Below are 17,385 nucleotides of genomic sequence, written 5' to 3' on the forward strand. Positions count from 1 at the left end.
TTGGAGGGTGTGCCTGCGAATCATTTGGTGAAGTGGGAGAGGTTGTGGGTTCAAACCTCTCCTCTCACACCTTTTTGCCTTTTTTTTTTTCCTTTTTCTTCTCTTTTTATATCTTTTTTATCTCCCTCTTTCTTTTTCACTTCTCACTTTTCATTTTTCTTCATCTCTCTCTCCCTTGCTTTTTGGATTTTCACTTTTTCTTTTTGGAACCTTCTCCCTTCTTTGCATTCCCTTTGTTTTTTGGTGCCCACCAGGTGTTCTTTTTGGGTTGCAAGGAATAGTAGTGCTTTGTATGCCTTCTTGACCTTGCTTGGTCATTGGCATTACTTTAGTGGTTGGCCTTCCCTTGTGCTTGCTTGTGTTTCTGTGCCACTAGCCGCCATTAGTCTACGCGCAGTAGGCAATCAACGCTCCTCATCTTTAGCCTAATCCACTTCTTTTCGGGTCACGTTCGCCCGAGCCGCACCCGTCGACCCGCGTATATTGCCCTTCATCGACCAACGCCCCTTCTTCGATCAGCGCCCCTTCGCGATCAACGCCCCTTCATCGATAAGTACCCCTTCGCAATCAACGCCCCTTCATTGATCAGCGCCCCTTCTTCGATCGGCGCCCCTTTGTTCGATCAGCAACCCTTCGCAATCAGCGCCCCTTCATCGATCTGCGCCCCTTTTTATGATTAGTGCCCCTTCTTCGATCGGCGCCCCTTCGTTCGATCAGCGCCCCTTCATTCGATCAGCGCCCCTTCATCGATCAGCAGCGCCCCTTTTCGCAATCAGCGCCCCTTCTTCAATCGGAGCCCCTTCGTTCGATCAACGTGCCCCTTCATTCGATCAATGCTCCTTCCTTCGTTCGATCAGTGCCCCCTCATCGATCAGCTCCCCTTCTTCGATCGGCGCCCCTTCGTTCGATCAATGCCCCTTCTTCGATCGCCGCCCCTTCGTTCGATCAGCGCCCCTTCATCTATCCGATCAGCGCCCGTGTATGCCTTTATCCTCTTGTTCTTTTTCTCTTTTTTTTTTTTTTTTTGAAATACCCTTTCTTACGAATTTACTTGTTGATGGTCGCAGGTTGACTGTCTCCCCCTTGTGCCGTTTGCTTGACTTTGGGAGAACACTATTCTGAGTAAGTTGTTTACTTTATGCTCATATCTTCGTCCAGTGATTCCGAGGTTGACGTTGTTGAGGTTGGGTTCTCTCGGGAGCCCTCGTCAGGGTTGTCATCCCCTGTAGACACTCTTTCCTCACTACCCTCCCCCGCTACTAGTGATGAGGAGGATGGGGCTTCTGGTGACTCTGGTCCCAGTGGAGGCCCTGGTATCTAAGGGGCGGCGATCCCTGTTGCTGACCCCACTAGCATATTATCTCAGATCTCCAGTGTCATTTCCACCTCGGATCTAGTTTCACTTCGTCGAGAGTTCCATATACCTCCCAAGATAGTACTTCATGCCCCTGGACCTATTGACCGGGCCTTCTCACACCGAGGGGATGAGATCTGTCTCTACCATATCTTCTTCCTTTATGGTCTTCATTTCCCTATTACTCGTTTTGTTGAGTTGGTGCTAGATCACTGACACCTTACTCCTGGGCAGGTATTGCCCAACTCCAGGAGGATAATCTTGGGTTTTTATGTATTCTTTGCCTGGATGGGGCGCGGCGCCACCGTTCCCCTGTTCTCATTCTTCTATATGCTGAAGAGGGGAGAGGGTGGTTGCTATTATTTTTCTTGTCGCCTCCCTAGGGCGAGTCTCACTGAGCTTAACCTTCTCGAGGGGATCACCAATTCGGTGAAGCATTGGAGGGATCGCTTCTTCTTTGCCACGGTCCCCCATTGTTCACTACGGACTACTTGGGAGGCCATCGATATTAATAGGGTGAACCGTGGTCTCAAGTTGAGTGACTTCGAGAGCGAGTCCCTCAGGCAGTGTCAGGGACATGATCCGTTCAATGTCCAGGAGTTGGACTCCGAGGCTTTCCTGTTTCTTTGGAAGCTGAGTCCTGGTAAGATGTTTGGTTCTCTGTACTTGATACATGTACTTGTGTTTTTCTTTTGAAATCTTTATTGCTTAACTTACTGTTTTTGTTGTGCAGTGAACCTTCGACCAGATAACAATGTCTTTTGCACTATCCAGTGGAAGAAGGCTACTCAGGGTGGTTCATCTTCTGGAGTTGGGGGTGCTGATGCTCCCGCGGTCCCTAGACCTTCTTCTGCTGTGGCTACTGCCGTCAAGCGGAGGGGGGGTCCTGACCCACCTAGCACTACAAGGAGTGGTCTACGGGTTATCCTCCCGAGACTGAGGTCTACTACTGATGCTCCGAGGCCTTCCGTTCCCCCTTCTACTGGAGTGCAGGGGGTGGCTTCTCCTTCTGCTGGTATGTTTGCTGGCCCATTGACCCCATCTATTGATGACCCATCGACTCCATCTACTTTGGTGCTTCCCTGGGAGCTTCAAGAGGGTGCGAACCTGATCTACCCTAGTGTACCACGGGAGTGGCTAGACCTGGGGAGGCTTCCAGCTGAGCGTGCGACCTTACAGGGGATGAGTCACTCGATCTTGGTGCAATCCCTCTACCGAGACATGGCTTCAGTATGTCATACCTCTCCATCCTTTGTTTTCAATGTCATTGTGTGATGGGCTTCTGATGCTGTTGTTGTTCACAGGTCCAGCATTACGCTTCCGAGGCGGTACTCCGTCTCGAGCATTTTGCATTTCAGGAGATCCAGCAGACTCGCAGGTTACATAGCATGAGAGGGAGCTCCAGGAGCATCGGGTCACCTGAGAGGAGGCCGCCGTTTTGGAGAGGAGGATGGCCGATGAGCTCAGGATTATGTCTTCCCGGAGCGTGGCAATGGAGGCTGAGAGTTCAGCCAGGATCTGTGCATTAGAGGAGGAGCTCCGTGATTTGAGGCAGAGTCATGAGGCAGAGTTAGACGAGGCTGACAGATGAGCCGTGGTAAAGTACCAGAAGTCTTTGGAGCTCATGGATCTGTTCTACAAGGAGAACCAGGGGATATATGATGCGGGGATTCAGGACTTGGCTGCCTATGTTCTTGAGGAGACTCCTGGCTATGACTTCTCTCGATTCGTAGGTGTAGCGACGTTGACCTCCGTTGCTGCTGCGACTCCTGGGGTCCCTGCGGGGGAGAGCACTATGGCGCTCGAGAAGGGGATTCTTCAATTTGATGAGGGTATCGTTCCTACAGAGGAGGGCATCACTCGGCCTGATGAGGGTACCACTCCTACAGAGGAAGGTGTGGCACGCCCGCCTGAGGCTGAGATGGCCTCTCCTCCCGAGGAGGATGTGACTCCCCCTGCGGAGGTTTCTTGACTTTTTGTGCACATGGCATGTCAAACTTGTGGATTCTAAACTTTAAGTTGTGACCTTCTTTTCCGGTTATTTGTAGTCAAATTCTTATCTTCTACGCGTACTGTTCCTTGTGGTTGATGTGTATGGTCTATCGTCTTCAGCAATCATTTGATCTTGGTGACCTATTGCTTTAGTGGTTCTCAGACCTTGGTGGTCTACGGACCTTGGTGGCATTGCGCCTTGGTGGTCTTCGGACCTTGGTATGGTGGAAGTGATTCAATTGATGAGTAGTAGGAGTAGACGAGTATATCCAAAATCAACTATTTACTTCAAATAAAATTTCAAATTATCCTTGAAAACTGTAATGCAATCTACCGTGTACCATGGCTAACATCTGACTATACTACTACTGTCTGTTACTGCTACTACTACTACTGTTACTGCTAGTGACTTTGCTGCTACTACAAGCGGTACTGCTGCTACTATTGGTGGCACTGCTGCTACTACTGGCGGTACTGCTGCTACTACTGGTAGTACTTCTTCAGGTGTTCTGAGTTCCAAGTACGGTCTACCTTCTTGCCCCCTAAAGTTTTCAAGCGGTAGGTCCCTGGACGTATCTGCTTGGAAACTATGTATGGTCCTTCCCAGTTGGCAGACAACTTCCCTTCCTTCCGCGGCTGTGATGCACTTGCCCTTTTTAGGACTAGGTCTCCCTGGTGGAATAGCCTTTCTCTTACTCTGACGTTATAGTACTTGGCTGTTCGTTGCTAATATGCCACATTCTTTAGGAGTGCCTTCTCACGGACCTCATCTAAAAAGTCCAGGTTTGCTCATAGTCCATCATCGTAGGTGCGCTCATTGAAGTGCAATACTCTGTGGGACATAGCGAGGACCTCTACTGGTGCCAGTGCCTCTGTACCATATGCTAATCAGAATGGACTTTCTCCTGTGGGTGTCCTTACTATGGTTCGGTATGCCCACAGGACATTTGGTAGTTCCTCGACCCACTTTCCTTTGGCTCCTTCTAGCATTTTCTTGATTCCATCTAGCAATATTCTATTTGTCACCTCCACCTGACCATTGGCCTATGGGTAGGCTACCGAAACAGGCCGATAGTCAATGTTGTAGCTTTGATAGAAGGCTCTGAACTTGGGGTTGTTGAACTGCTTCCCATTATCTGAGACTAGTATCCTTGGTACCCCAAACCTGTAGATGACATCATCTCGAACAAACTTCTCCATTTCATTCTCTGTTATTTTGGCCAATGGCTTTGCCTCGACCCACTTGGTGAAGTAGTCTATGGCGACCACCAAGTATTTATGGTTCCCTGATGCAGTTGTGAAATCACCAAGGATGTCCACCCCCACATAGCAAAGGGAATCGGGTTGAGGATTGATGTCAACTTGGTGGCGGGTAGATGGGGTACTAGGGCGAATAATTGACATTGCTTGTAAGCCTTGACATATTGTATTGCTTCCTCATGAATTCGTGGCCAGTAGAACCCCTGACGGATGACCTTATAGGCTAGAGCTCATCCTCCCATGTGGCTTTCGCATATCCCTTCATGGACCTCTGCGAGGGCGTACTTGGCTCCCTTTGGTCCTAGGCACCGGAATAGTGGTGTTGTGGCCCCCCTCTTGTATAGTACGCCATCTAGGATGGTGTACTTTACAGCTCTCATCCTTATCTTCCTCGCCTCGACCTTGTCTTCCTGTAGGATGTCATTCTATAAGTAGTTGAGTATAGGGCCCAGCCAGCTAGGCCCTTCCTCAATCTCATTAACCTACTTCTCCTGGTATGTTGGCTCATGCAGTATTTCAACGTGGATGGCCCTGATAAGGTTTTAGAGCTCATTATTAGCTAGCCTGGGTAGGGCATCGGCGGTGGCATTCTTGATCCTGGGAACCCGAACCATCTTGAACTTCATAAACTCTTTGATCAATGCTCGAGCACATGCTAGGTATGATGTCATTCGCTCTACCATCGCCTCATACTCTCCATTCACCTGGTTCACTATAAGCTGAAAATCACTCTGGATGGATAGGTGTGTGACTTAAAAGGCCTTGGACACCCAGAGTCCAGCGAGTAATACTTCGTACTCTGCTTCATTATTAGATGCGGGGAAGGTGAATCGGAGAGCATATTGGATTCAAAATCCTTCGGGGCTGGTGAGTATGAAGCCAACCCCACTCCCTGCTGCGTTACTTGAACCATCTACGTACATCTCCCACGATCTTTGATCACGCTCCTCTGGTTCTTCTGGCTCTGGTTCGCCTTCAGGTAGGGTGCACTCGGCGACGAAGTCTGCCAGAGCCTGACCTTTGATAGCCGTTCGAGGTTGGAATCTGATGTCATGCTCGCTCAACTCTATAACCTAGGCGATCAACCGTCCATCGGGTTTTTGCAGTACCTTCTTCAGTGGTAGGTCGGCTAGTACTATCATTGTGTGGGCTTGAAAGTATGGTCGGAGCTTCCTGGCCACGATCACCAGCGTATAGGCTACTTTCTCCATCCTCGTGTACCTGGTCTCTACATCAATCAAGACATGACTGACATAGTAGATGGGTCTTTGTACCTTTGCTTCTTCCTTCAATAGTGCTACGCTCACCGCGACTAGGGTTGCAGCCAGGTAGATCTGCAACTCTTCATTGGGTTCTGGTCACCCGAGCAGTGGTGGATTCTCCAGGTACTCTTTCAGCTCGTCAAATGCTTTCTAACACTCCTCCGTCCATGCAAAGTCTTTTGGACTTCGGAGGTTCTTCAACATCTCAAAGAATGGTAGGCATTTGTCCCCTGATCGTGACACGAACCTTGAAAGGGCAGCGACCCTCCCATTCAAGCTTTGTACTTCTATGACCGTCCAAGGTGGTGCCATCTCTTGGATGACTTTGATCTTGGATGGGTTGGCTTCTATTCTGTGTACTGAGACCATGAACCCTAGGAACTTCCCTGACGTTACTCCGAAGGCGTACTTTGCAAGATTGAGTCTCATCTAGTTCCTTCTCAGTACCCTGAACGCTTCCTCTAGGTCGGTCAGGTGTTGGTGGGCTTGGACACTTTTCACAAGCATGTCATCCACGTACACTTCCATGTTGCGCCCGATTTATTCCTCGAACATTTTATTGACCATCCTCTGGTAGGTGGCCCCTGCGTTCTTCAGTCCGAACGGCATGACACAATAGCAATAGTTCTCCTTATCAGTTCAGAATACAATGTAGGACTCATCATCCTCATGCATGAGAATCTGGTTATATCCAGAGTAGGCGTCCATGAAGCTCAGCATCTCATGGCCGGCAATTGTATCGATCAATAGGTCAATCTTGGGGAGTGGGTACTCATCCTTTGGGCATGCCTTGTTCAAGTTGGTGTAGTCGACGCACATTCTCCATTTTCCATTGGGCTTGGGTACCATGACTACATTAGCGAGCCAGGTAGGGAACTTCTCTTCTCTGATGAACCACGATCAGCTCAACTTCTCCACCTCTTCCTTGATTGTTGCTTGTCGATCAAGGGGAGAATTCTGTTGCTTCTGTTGGACGGGCTTCCTGGTTGGGTCTACATGTAGTCGGTGCTCTGCTATGGATCTGGGTATGCCAGGCATGTCGGCGGTCTACCATGCGAAGACATCCATGTTGGCCTGGAGGAGGTGCCCCAGTTCTTCTTTTTGTTCATTGTTCAGCAACGAGCCCACCTGCATGACCTTGGAAGGGTCGTCTTTACTGAGCGGCCATAGGACGAGGTCCTCCACTGGCCTACCTCTCTCTCTGTTAGTTCATCTCTCTGGTCACTGACCAGGTTCTCCATGCACAGTGCCATCCCTCGGGTGTTACCATTGTTCTTCTTGACAAAGGTGGCATAACACTCTCTAGTTTTCTTCTGATCTCCTCGGACTTCGCCCACTCCATTGTCAGTGGGAAACTTCATCTTTAAGTGGAGTGGTGATACAACTCCTCTAAGGGCTATCAGAGATGGTCACCCTAAGAGGCCGTTGAATGACACCACAGACCTGACGACCATGAAGTTTACCATGATGGTCACCTATCGAGGATGTTCCCCAAAGGTGATGGGTAGCTCTATAGTGCCTCTGATGGAGGTAGTGGCGCCCGAGAATCCATGGAGGTAGGTGGGCTCTGGCTTGAGTTGGTCGTCCCCGAACCCAAATTGGCGGTAGGCTTCTAATGAGAGCACATCCATAGATGCCCTTGTATTGATCAGTACCCTGTGCACTGGTCGGTTGGCTATCTCCACCTGTACTACTAGGGCGTCTTCATGTGGAAAGCTCACACCTTCCAAGTCTGCATCCGAGAAGGAGATGATCGTCTTGGTCTTTGCTACTTTGCTCGGTTTCTCTGCTACTCCCATGAACCTGGCATGGGCTTTGGCCTTTCTGGTAGACTCTTGCCCCAGTCCTCCAAGTATGGTGAGGATGGGGGCTCCCTTGGGGCCGCTTCGTTCTAGTACATCTCTCCTTTCTTCTGTACGGTCTCTCTCCCTATCTCGATTCACCTTCCTTTCTTCCCTTCTTTGTTCTTCTCTCGGCTCCTTGGCCCGAATAGCCATCACACCTTCCTTTTATGTACTTATTCAGACTCCCTGCCCTTACAAGTTGCTCTATCTCCCTCTTCAGTTGGTAACACTCTTCTGTGTCATGTCCGTTATCCTTGTGGAAGAGACAATACTTATTAGGGTTGCGTTTCTCAGGCCTTGCTAGCATAGGTCATGGCCAACAGAGTAGGTCACGATCTTGGATCTGCATAAGGATCTGGGACCTGGTGGTATTCAGGGGTGTGAACTCTGGACTACTTGCTCGGTCACTTCTCTCTGGGTAACTGTTGCTCCTTCCTGACGGGCGATCACCCTTCTCCTATCGACACTCGGTCCTTGACCTCTTACTTTCTTTACGATCATCTGGTGCCGACCTCTTATTATCCTAGGGCTTGGCTTCGATCACCTTCTTCCAAGCTTGTAGTACCTCGGCCATGTTGGCAAACTTGTTACACCACTCCAAAAGCTCTTTCATGGTCCTGGTCTCATGACGTGCCAGGTCTTTGATCAAGTTCAGGTCCCTGATGCCCCCAGCCAAGGCTGCGTGTTGGGTCTGGTCATCTAAGTCTCAGATCTCCAGGGACTCCTTGGTGAACCTGCTGGCATACTCCCTAAGGGACTCCTAAGGGTTCTGTATCACGTTCAGTAGATTGACCATGGTCTTCTTTTGTTTGACACTGCTCTGGAAGCGGGTGACGAACTGCTCGCATAATTCTGCGAACGAACCTATCGACCTCGATCGTAGTTTGGAGAACCACGAAGTAGCGGCACCCTTGAGGGATGCAAGGAACACTCGGCAGGACACCACGTCTGATCCCCCATATAGGGTCATCATCCCATTGAAGTAGTTGATATGGTCTTTAGGGTCCGTGGTACCATTGTAGAGTTCGAAGGTGGGTAACCTGAACCTGGATGGGAGTGAGGCTAACATGATCTCTTCCGAAAATGGATGCTTTCCGGGGACTGAGTGTGTCTCGTCCTTAGTCTGCTTCTTCAATCCTTCCAACTTCTCATCCAAATCCCAGAGTCTCTTATCTAGCTCTTCATCCCAAGATTGTCCCTCACGTTTGGCTTGTCGTTTACTGCGACTGCATTCTCGTCCTCTCCTTGAAGTTCATTCTTGTCTTGAATGTTGGCGGGATGGTGAAGGGTCACGTCGCGATGAACCTTGAAGTGAACATGAGGGGCTTTCTTCTCGATAGGTCTGGCTTTGTCCTGGTGTGTGACTCCCTCCTAGTCGACCTTGGAACATCAACCTCTTGATGGACCCTTCTGGGTTGGGTACTATGGACCGGTGTGATGGTGTTCTCCCACGATCTGATCGTACTGGAAGGTCTGCTATTCTTCTGGGAGGTTGGGATGGGTCCCCCCGCTGCCTGGTGTACCTTTCTGACCTATCACCCCTGGGAGGTGACCTCCTAAGGCTCTGCTCCTGTCGAGGGTCTGTCCTATGATGGTGGGATGTTGCACGCTGCCTCAGGTAGTCGTGGAAGAGTTGTTGGTCATGGAGGATCTGTCGTTGCAAGTCATTGATCTGACCTACAGTCGCTGGAGCATTGGGATCAGGTACTGGCTCCACGACGGCTTCAATGGCTACTTCAGGGTTGAGGTTGACTACCTCAACCTATTGGCTATCTGGGACCTCCCTCCCCTGAGAGACATGGTCAGTAGCTCTGCAACGCGAGATCTCTGGAGGAGGTGATCCGTTCCCCTCCCTCGCAGCGTTGTTTATAGAGGGAACGATCTTGCCTCGTGGTGCCATTGAGTGTTTGAAGAAAACGAGCTAGTAGGTACGATGGCTAGCGTCGTTCCTACAGACGGCGCCAATCTGTTGCATCAGGAAATCATACAGGGGTCCCTCGAGTGTCGTCACCTGCAAAAGGACTAGAATGACAAAGGAGAACTGGTGTAGTTCTGGCCTAGGACTCTCCGATGCCTAAGTTAGATCTCTCTGAGCAAACAAATGAATGATAGAATTCAAGACGGGTTGATGGGGTAGAATACCTTCCCTTTTATAGTAGAGTATGGCGGTGTGGAGAGTCCCAGTTGATGGTGAGTAATCCTTCATAGTTGATGGAGTCCCTAGATAGCAGGGTTCTTTCTTGGTTGTTTGTATCTCGTTAGGTGGTTGAGTTCCACTTGGGTTGGTGTCCCTTGTAGATAGATGTTGATACGTTGTTAGATAAGGTGCTTGTTTCCATCTTGGGTTGTGCAGTCGATAGGCGGTGGTAGTATCCTAGCCCAGGTCTGTGGAGGGTGGTTGTTTGGTTCGAGCTCATAGCGGGTCGTGCAGTTTGCATCCATGGTTGGTCCTTTGCTGGTCCGGTCTTGGTCCACCTCCTTGGGCAGGGGACACGTGGCGGCCTCTGATTGATTGGTGTGAATTTGGGTTTATCACATACGGATCAGACATCACTTCCATCTCTTGAATCATATCAGTTAATATGAATTTTACCTGGAACATCACTGTTTTTCCATCACTAACATGTCTCAAGATAAAGCTATAGACATCATGTACCATATCAAGGTATCCATATTTGTTTGAGTTTACATCTCTCTCTACAGTGCACCCATAGAAGTGGTAAACTATTTTGCACACTGTCATTGTGTCAACTACTGTTTAAATAGTAGCCTGCAATGGTTAATAGATACGCATAGCTCATCGTCAATTAAAATCAAGAAGTGATGCTATTGACCACTAACATGCTAAATCATACAACACTGATAAGTCATCTCACAACTACATACATGAACAACTCAAAATCATTATACAAGGAGAATGCACATGTTTAGGTATTCGTATAATGACTATAACCAACGAACAATTTCCTACCCAAAATCAATATAAATCCCTCAAGTCAATATAAACTACCATAAACAATATTGTGATTTTATGCCTCCATATAAACAATTCCAACATACATTTAACACAATGTTTTACTTGCACTATAAACAATACTGGGATCAACCATTGATTCATTGAGCATCATCGGGATTGATTCCATATAACAATTCGAGAATCCTTCATAGCATTCAGTGGGATGACTTCCATGGATGAGTTATTCAAGGATTAATAACATAGGGATTAAAATATCACATAACATTTGTTTTGCTTCCACATAATATTGAGTATAATTAACTCAATAATTTAGCAATTCAACAATTCTTGAGCTAAAAAATGATGAGGAAAGGCAAGTATTTTCCTAGGGTTAACCATTGCTTCCATAAAAAGCTATAAAAATGAGGGTTTTAACTTACAGTACATGTGAGAGACTAAGCTTTGGTTCCAGGTGCAAGGATGAGTATCACCAAATTCAAGTAGGGATGACTTGTTGGGATGAGTTATTCTCTCCTATTTTTCTTGTTTTGAATCACAAGTCCAAGTACAGGGATGAGAATCACCAAAGAGCAACAACCATGATGGATATAGGGTTCTGGAGGAGAAGATGAGGAGGTTTTCAAGAAGGTAGTGAATCAACCGATTAACCTTATGAGATTCACCACCGAAAACCAAGGGTTCCCTTAGGGTTTTCTGCCAGAGAAGAAAATAGACCCACCTAGAGCCAAGGGCTTTCTTAGGGTTTTCTGCTGGAGAAGAAAACTTCTCTTTTTCTGTGCGCAAACAAGGCGAGGTGTTGTGGGTGGATTGATTAATTTGAGTTGCTGTAGGTGGATCAATTGGATTTGCAGGTTAGGGTTAGGTTGAGAGATTTCATGGAAAGTAGCAGAGACAAGAGGTCAGAGACAAAGGATTGAGTTAGCATTTCATTAAGGGAAAAAGGGTAACTTCCTTAAGGAGAGAAAATGTAGCTAACCTTATGAGATCCACCACCGAAAACCAAGGGTTCCCTTAGGGTTTTCTGTCAGAGAAGAAAACATACCTACCTAGAGCCAAGGGCTTTCTTAGGGTTTTCTATTAGAGAAGAAAATTTCTCTTTCTCTGTGTGCAAACAGGGCAAGGTGTTGTGGGTGGATCGATTAATTTGAGTTGCTGTAGGTGGATCAATTGGATTTGCAGGTTAGGGTTAGGTTGAGAAATTTCATGGAAGGTAGCAGAGACAAGAGGTCAGAGATGCTGGATTGAGTTAGCATTTCATTAAAGGCAAAAGGGTAACTTCCTTAAGGAGAGAAAATGTAGCATCAACCTTATCAGAGTAGTATGGTCAATAAAAAATAGATTATCAAGTTAAGCCATTAACTAACCTTAACACGCTAACGGACTAGGGTTGAGTGTAATGAATTTTATAAAGTAGGGGAGTTTTGAGTAGTTGTCAGAAAGGTAGGGGAGGTTCATGTATTTAAGGAAAAAGTCAGGGAGGTCAACATAATTTACTCTAAAAATATATATATATATATATATATATAGGGGAAGGTATTGGTACACGATAGATTCCGTGCATCAATGCATTCAATTGGGGGTGGGGGGTTTTATGGTCGATGGGTATTTATGCCCATCTGGCGGTACTTTATACAGGCCGTGTACATACATGACCATGTATCAAAACTTCTGCCATATATATATATTGAAAAGTGTTTTTAGTCTAGTCACTGGTCATGATACTCATTTAGTTTATTGTGGTAGAGTACCCGTTTTCATGGCGGTGATTTTTGTACCATGGTTGCAAGTTCACTATGGATGTTGGTTGTGGTGGGGAGAAAGTCTAATGAAAATATCTAACGCAAGGGGTTTTCAGGTCGTGCTTTTTTGTAGATATGTCCTTTTGTGCAATTAAGGATGACTTAAGAGGCTACCCTTTACGATCACACCACTTGGCGGGATCTTATCCGTTAATTAATTGTTATCTCCTAAGTAGGCTTCTTCTATTTAAGAGAAGCTTGGCACAAACCCTAATTGTACTATTATTATTGTTTTCAAAATATTCTCTTAGAGGAGAACAAGAGAACTAGAGAGAGAAAAGAAAGTATTCTTCTTCTCAAGCTAAGGTTTTCGCCATTGGAGTTGGTGTAATCAAACGAAGTTCGTAACCTCGTACTGCATTCCTTTGGATGAACGTGCCAGTTGTGCGTTCTAGGTAACCTACTAAACCCGAGATTTTCTCTCATTAGTTGCTTTGCAATGTTTATAATCACCTAGCTTGATCAATTTGCCAAACAGTTACCTATTGTTGCAAATATTTTTTAAATATAAATAGGGGAGTGAAAATTTTGTTGTACAAAAAATAATTCATAGAAGATATCAACCAACAAGACACCATATCATGAATCTCAAATTACAAAACTCTTTAAGTAAATGGTTGGACTGAGTTGTGTTATTTGACATTGTCATTCAGTGTAGAATCACAAAAAATCCCACATCGCCTAGGAATGTGCCATGGAATGCACATATATGCCATGGTCTCTCTTACTTAGTATGATGCGTTTTAAAGCCATGAGGCCCACCTATCAAAGTGAACAATTTCGTGTCATCGATAAGGCCGGGTACGTGGCAGAGCTATGGATGAGTTTGACTGTTGGGAACATATTCGCAGTGGAAGCGTGGATGTAGAACCACGAAAACTCCCACGTCGCCTAGGGATGTGTCATGGAATGCGCATATATGCTATAACTTTCCTTACTTATTATGACATATTTTGAAGTCGTGAGGCCCACTTACCAAAGTGGACAATTTCATGCCATGGATGATTGACCTCCAAGAAAAAATAACCCTATGCATCCACTAGTAGTTGTGCATTTGCTTGGAATGCCCTTTGAATACTTATAGAGTTGTGTTCAATCAGAAAATAACAAAATCTAAATTAAAGAGAAGACCAAGAGAAAATTATAGATTCGGACTGTTGTAAAAAAACCATTAGAAAAATGGGCTAAACTTATTATATTTACTAGAGAAGAAAAGACACCACCAAAAGTTGCCTCTAAAACGGATTAAAATCCTCTACAATGCCTTGCAATTCGGGCCTGAGAGCTCGACATCTGGAAGATGCTTCATCCAACAGTGCGAGCTCGATTGACCTAATTTTTTTTTTCTTCTTGAGCTCAGCACCATTGGATGTCACATCTTCCACGTGTCGAACTCTTAGGCTCAAATTGCAAGGCACCGCAAGATGAAGTCATACAGAGTAATTTTGTTTCCTTGTGTTTTGCCAATCATTACTTCATCAATTGATTGGAGGGGTGATTCTTGCCAGTAGGGAGGAGTTCGACAATAGAGGCTTATAAAAGATTCCTTACTTCAAGTTTCGAATTATAGCATGGTAATACATACATAATCTAGCACTTTACTCTCTGTTTCTAGCCATGATCAATAAGCTCACCCCTCAATTGTATGAATTCGGCCTCGTTGTAGGCCCTAGGGCAATGGAACAAAGGATTATCCCGAATCTACACTGAGGTATTGACAGTGATTCTCAAATATCACAGAAAAAAATGTGGCTATGATGCCTCAGCTACATACATCAGTGCACTTCCACTTGACACCTATCGTAATGATAAACGGCTCGTCAACATATGCCTAAAAACTATCTCTCTATAAGGCATGTTGATCAGTCACACATGCTTTCCAATAGTGACACATATTGTTCACTTAGATGTTTTTTTAGAAAAGACATAACCCACCAAAACAGATTTTTAAGAAAAAAAATATGCCTTGGTTGCGTGGTTCTTGCATCTAGACATAGGAGCACACAAAAGTACTGCCCTACCCCCATGAAATAAAAAAGGCATCTTTGTTGATGTATATCCCTACGTGTAGTTTCATTGGCCTCGTGCTGGTGCTAATGTTACACGACTTAACCTAAGAAGGGTCTCTTGCCCTTAAAAATAATATTTTGAATCATTAATTTTAAATTATTTAAAATTCCAACAATTGTGTTGTGGTTATCTAGTACATGTCGTACTACCCATTAACCATGGCTATAGCAATCAACACCAATATTACCAAAAGAAAAAAAATCAACACCACTTAAAATCTGGCATATACATGCATCAAGCTATCATAAGTTGATATGTAGACGTCTTAATGACAGTGATACATTATCAAAGTAACTTTTTTTTTGGCTCATGTGCCGATGTCCGCAGACTGCAATTAAAAGGAACATTGTCTTTAAAAGGTAAAAAGAAATGAGCTGAACATGCAATACAATTCATCTCCGTCCTTTTTTTGGGGGGGGGGGATTTTTCTCCTCTACGGTTCCCTCACCGTTGTGAGGTTCTCTTTACGGATGTTCGACACGTGTTAGAGAGAAATCCAATGGTTGTGAGGTGAAATACACTTCATGATAGTGGTTCCCAAACAACTCATCTCTCTCTCTCTCTCTTTCCTGTTTATTTTTTTATTTTTTTGTTTGTTTGGTAAACCTGTTAATTCTAAGTTGCGTAAGCTTTGCTCCGTGCATTCTAAGTTTTTTTGTTTTTTGGGTAAACCTGTTAATTCTAAGTTGGGATAAGCTTTGCTCCTTTCATTTTTTTTTTGGTTAAATTATTTTTAAGCAAAGCTAGCTAATACTTTCATCATCCCTTCGATGGAATATCCATGTATGGATACCACCAATATTCGACTGTACTGGATTCAAAAAATTTTAAAAAAAATTTATAATAAAAATTTTATTTTTTATATAAACTATCCGTATCAACTGGCCTATATGGTGATGTTGATACGTACCTAGAACCCAAGGAATCAAGGACAGTGAAGGAAAAGAACCACCCATAGAAAAGAAAGAAGGAAAGAACGGGATGATTGAATATGAAAAAAAAACTTAAAAAATAGAAGCACAATTTAGATTCATTGAATCTGGACATCACTGTTTTAGGCTTATAAGTTAATGATAGATCCCCTCACCAGTCACCAGAAGAAACGGTCTACGGCTTACCGGGTTCATCAATTCATTTGTGTCATACAACAAAGAAGTTATCTTATCAACAAAAAAAAAAAAAAAAAAACAAGGGAAAATTACACTGCCACCTCCTGAGGTTTGTATAAAATACAGAGCGACCCCCTGTGTTTTTAAATTATATAGCTATACCCCCTGAGTTTTGATTAGTTGTTACAGTCAGCCCCACTCTGTTATATCATTCCTGTTAAGTGGTACGGTGTTGGTAATTCATGGCTTAAAATGACTAATATATCCCTATTAGGGGTGTGAGCTTCCCACTCCCTTCCCCTACCCTGTTACTTGAATTAGATTAGGGTTTTGGTCCTTTGAAACTTCTCATGGCGATCTTCTGAGGCAGTGTTCAACGCCATCCCCTGCCTGCTACACGAACCGAGAAGTGCGACGATCGTATCGACGATATCTACTTAGACCATCGCCGAGAACTGTGACGTGGGATCTGCTGAGACCATCACTGAGATCGACGACGAACGACGACGACGATATCTTCTTTTTTCACAGGTTATTTATGTAAGATGTAACCCTCCATCGATATTAAGATTTTGATTTGAATCAGTAGAGGCATGTTTTAATCATGGTTGTTGGTTACTCTTGTTGTAGACCACTTGGCTGATCGCTTGATTCCTTCCCCTCTTAGTCCTCTGTCAGTTTGAAGCTGGTATTTGTGATTTCACCTAGAGGGGGGGTGAATAGGTGAAGGTTGTAAAATAAAAAAATATGCGGAAATTAAACAAGTAAAGATATCCAAATTGACAAACAACAATTAAAAAAGAGACACAAAGATTTATAGTGGTTCGGCCAACACGTGCCTACGTCCACTCCTCTCAACTTAGAGAGAATTTCACTATAAGAATCTTAAGTAAGAGCAAGATAACTCGTACAACTACTCTTGAGAACGAGCAAGAGGACTCAAAACTACTCTTGAGCTAATGAGCAAGAGGACTCAATCTACTCTTGATTCCGAGCAAGAGAACTCAACAACTACTTTATGCAAAGTAAAAGTGAAATACTAAGGGGTTTAGAATTACCTCAAACCTTAGTAGAATAAATGCTACCTTTCAAAACATGAAGCTTGAATGCTAATGAGAATGAAGGGAGCTAAGTGAGATTGATCTTTCTTGAATTGGTGATTAAAATCTCACTTGGGGGTGATTGTTCTTGGAGGCTCTTAAATGTGATTGATTGATCTTAATTGTGGTGTTTAGAGCCTTAATCAAGAGGGTATATATAGCTAAAGAGGCTAGAATTAATTTGGAATCTAGATTAGAATCGGATTCCATAAGCCATATATAATCTGGTATGCTGGATGGGAATCCGGTATGCCGGATCACCTAATTTCCATTTAAAACACAGGAGTAACGGTCAAATTATAACAGTCCAGTAATGATCCGGTATGCTGGATGGGAATCTGGTATGCTGGATCTGGAACTGGTATGCCGGATTGGGCAATTTCAGTGTAAATAATGGTCCATCTCCATTAGGGTTTGGTTTGGGGGTTTTAAACCCAAATAGCCACATATGTAAGGGGTCAAATAGACACCTAAGGTCATTCTAAAATGATGCATGCGTGGTGTGTGCATTACATCAATTGTGACTCAAAAATTTACAAATGTATATATACACGGTCTTCAAATCTTTAATCTTTGAGACATGCTTTTAGCTTCCAATTCCAAAACAAACTTTGAGCA

This window comes from Telopea speciosissima, chromosome 6 (genome assembly GCF_018873765.1).
Source record: "Telopea speciosissima isolate NSW1024214 ecotype Mountain lineage chromosome 6, Tspe_v1, whole genome shotgun sequence".
NCBI classification, from domain to species: Eukaryota; Viridiplantae; Streptophyta; class Magnoliopsida; order Proteales; family Proteaceae; genus Telopea; species Telopea speciosissima.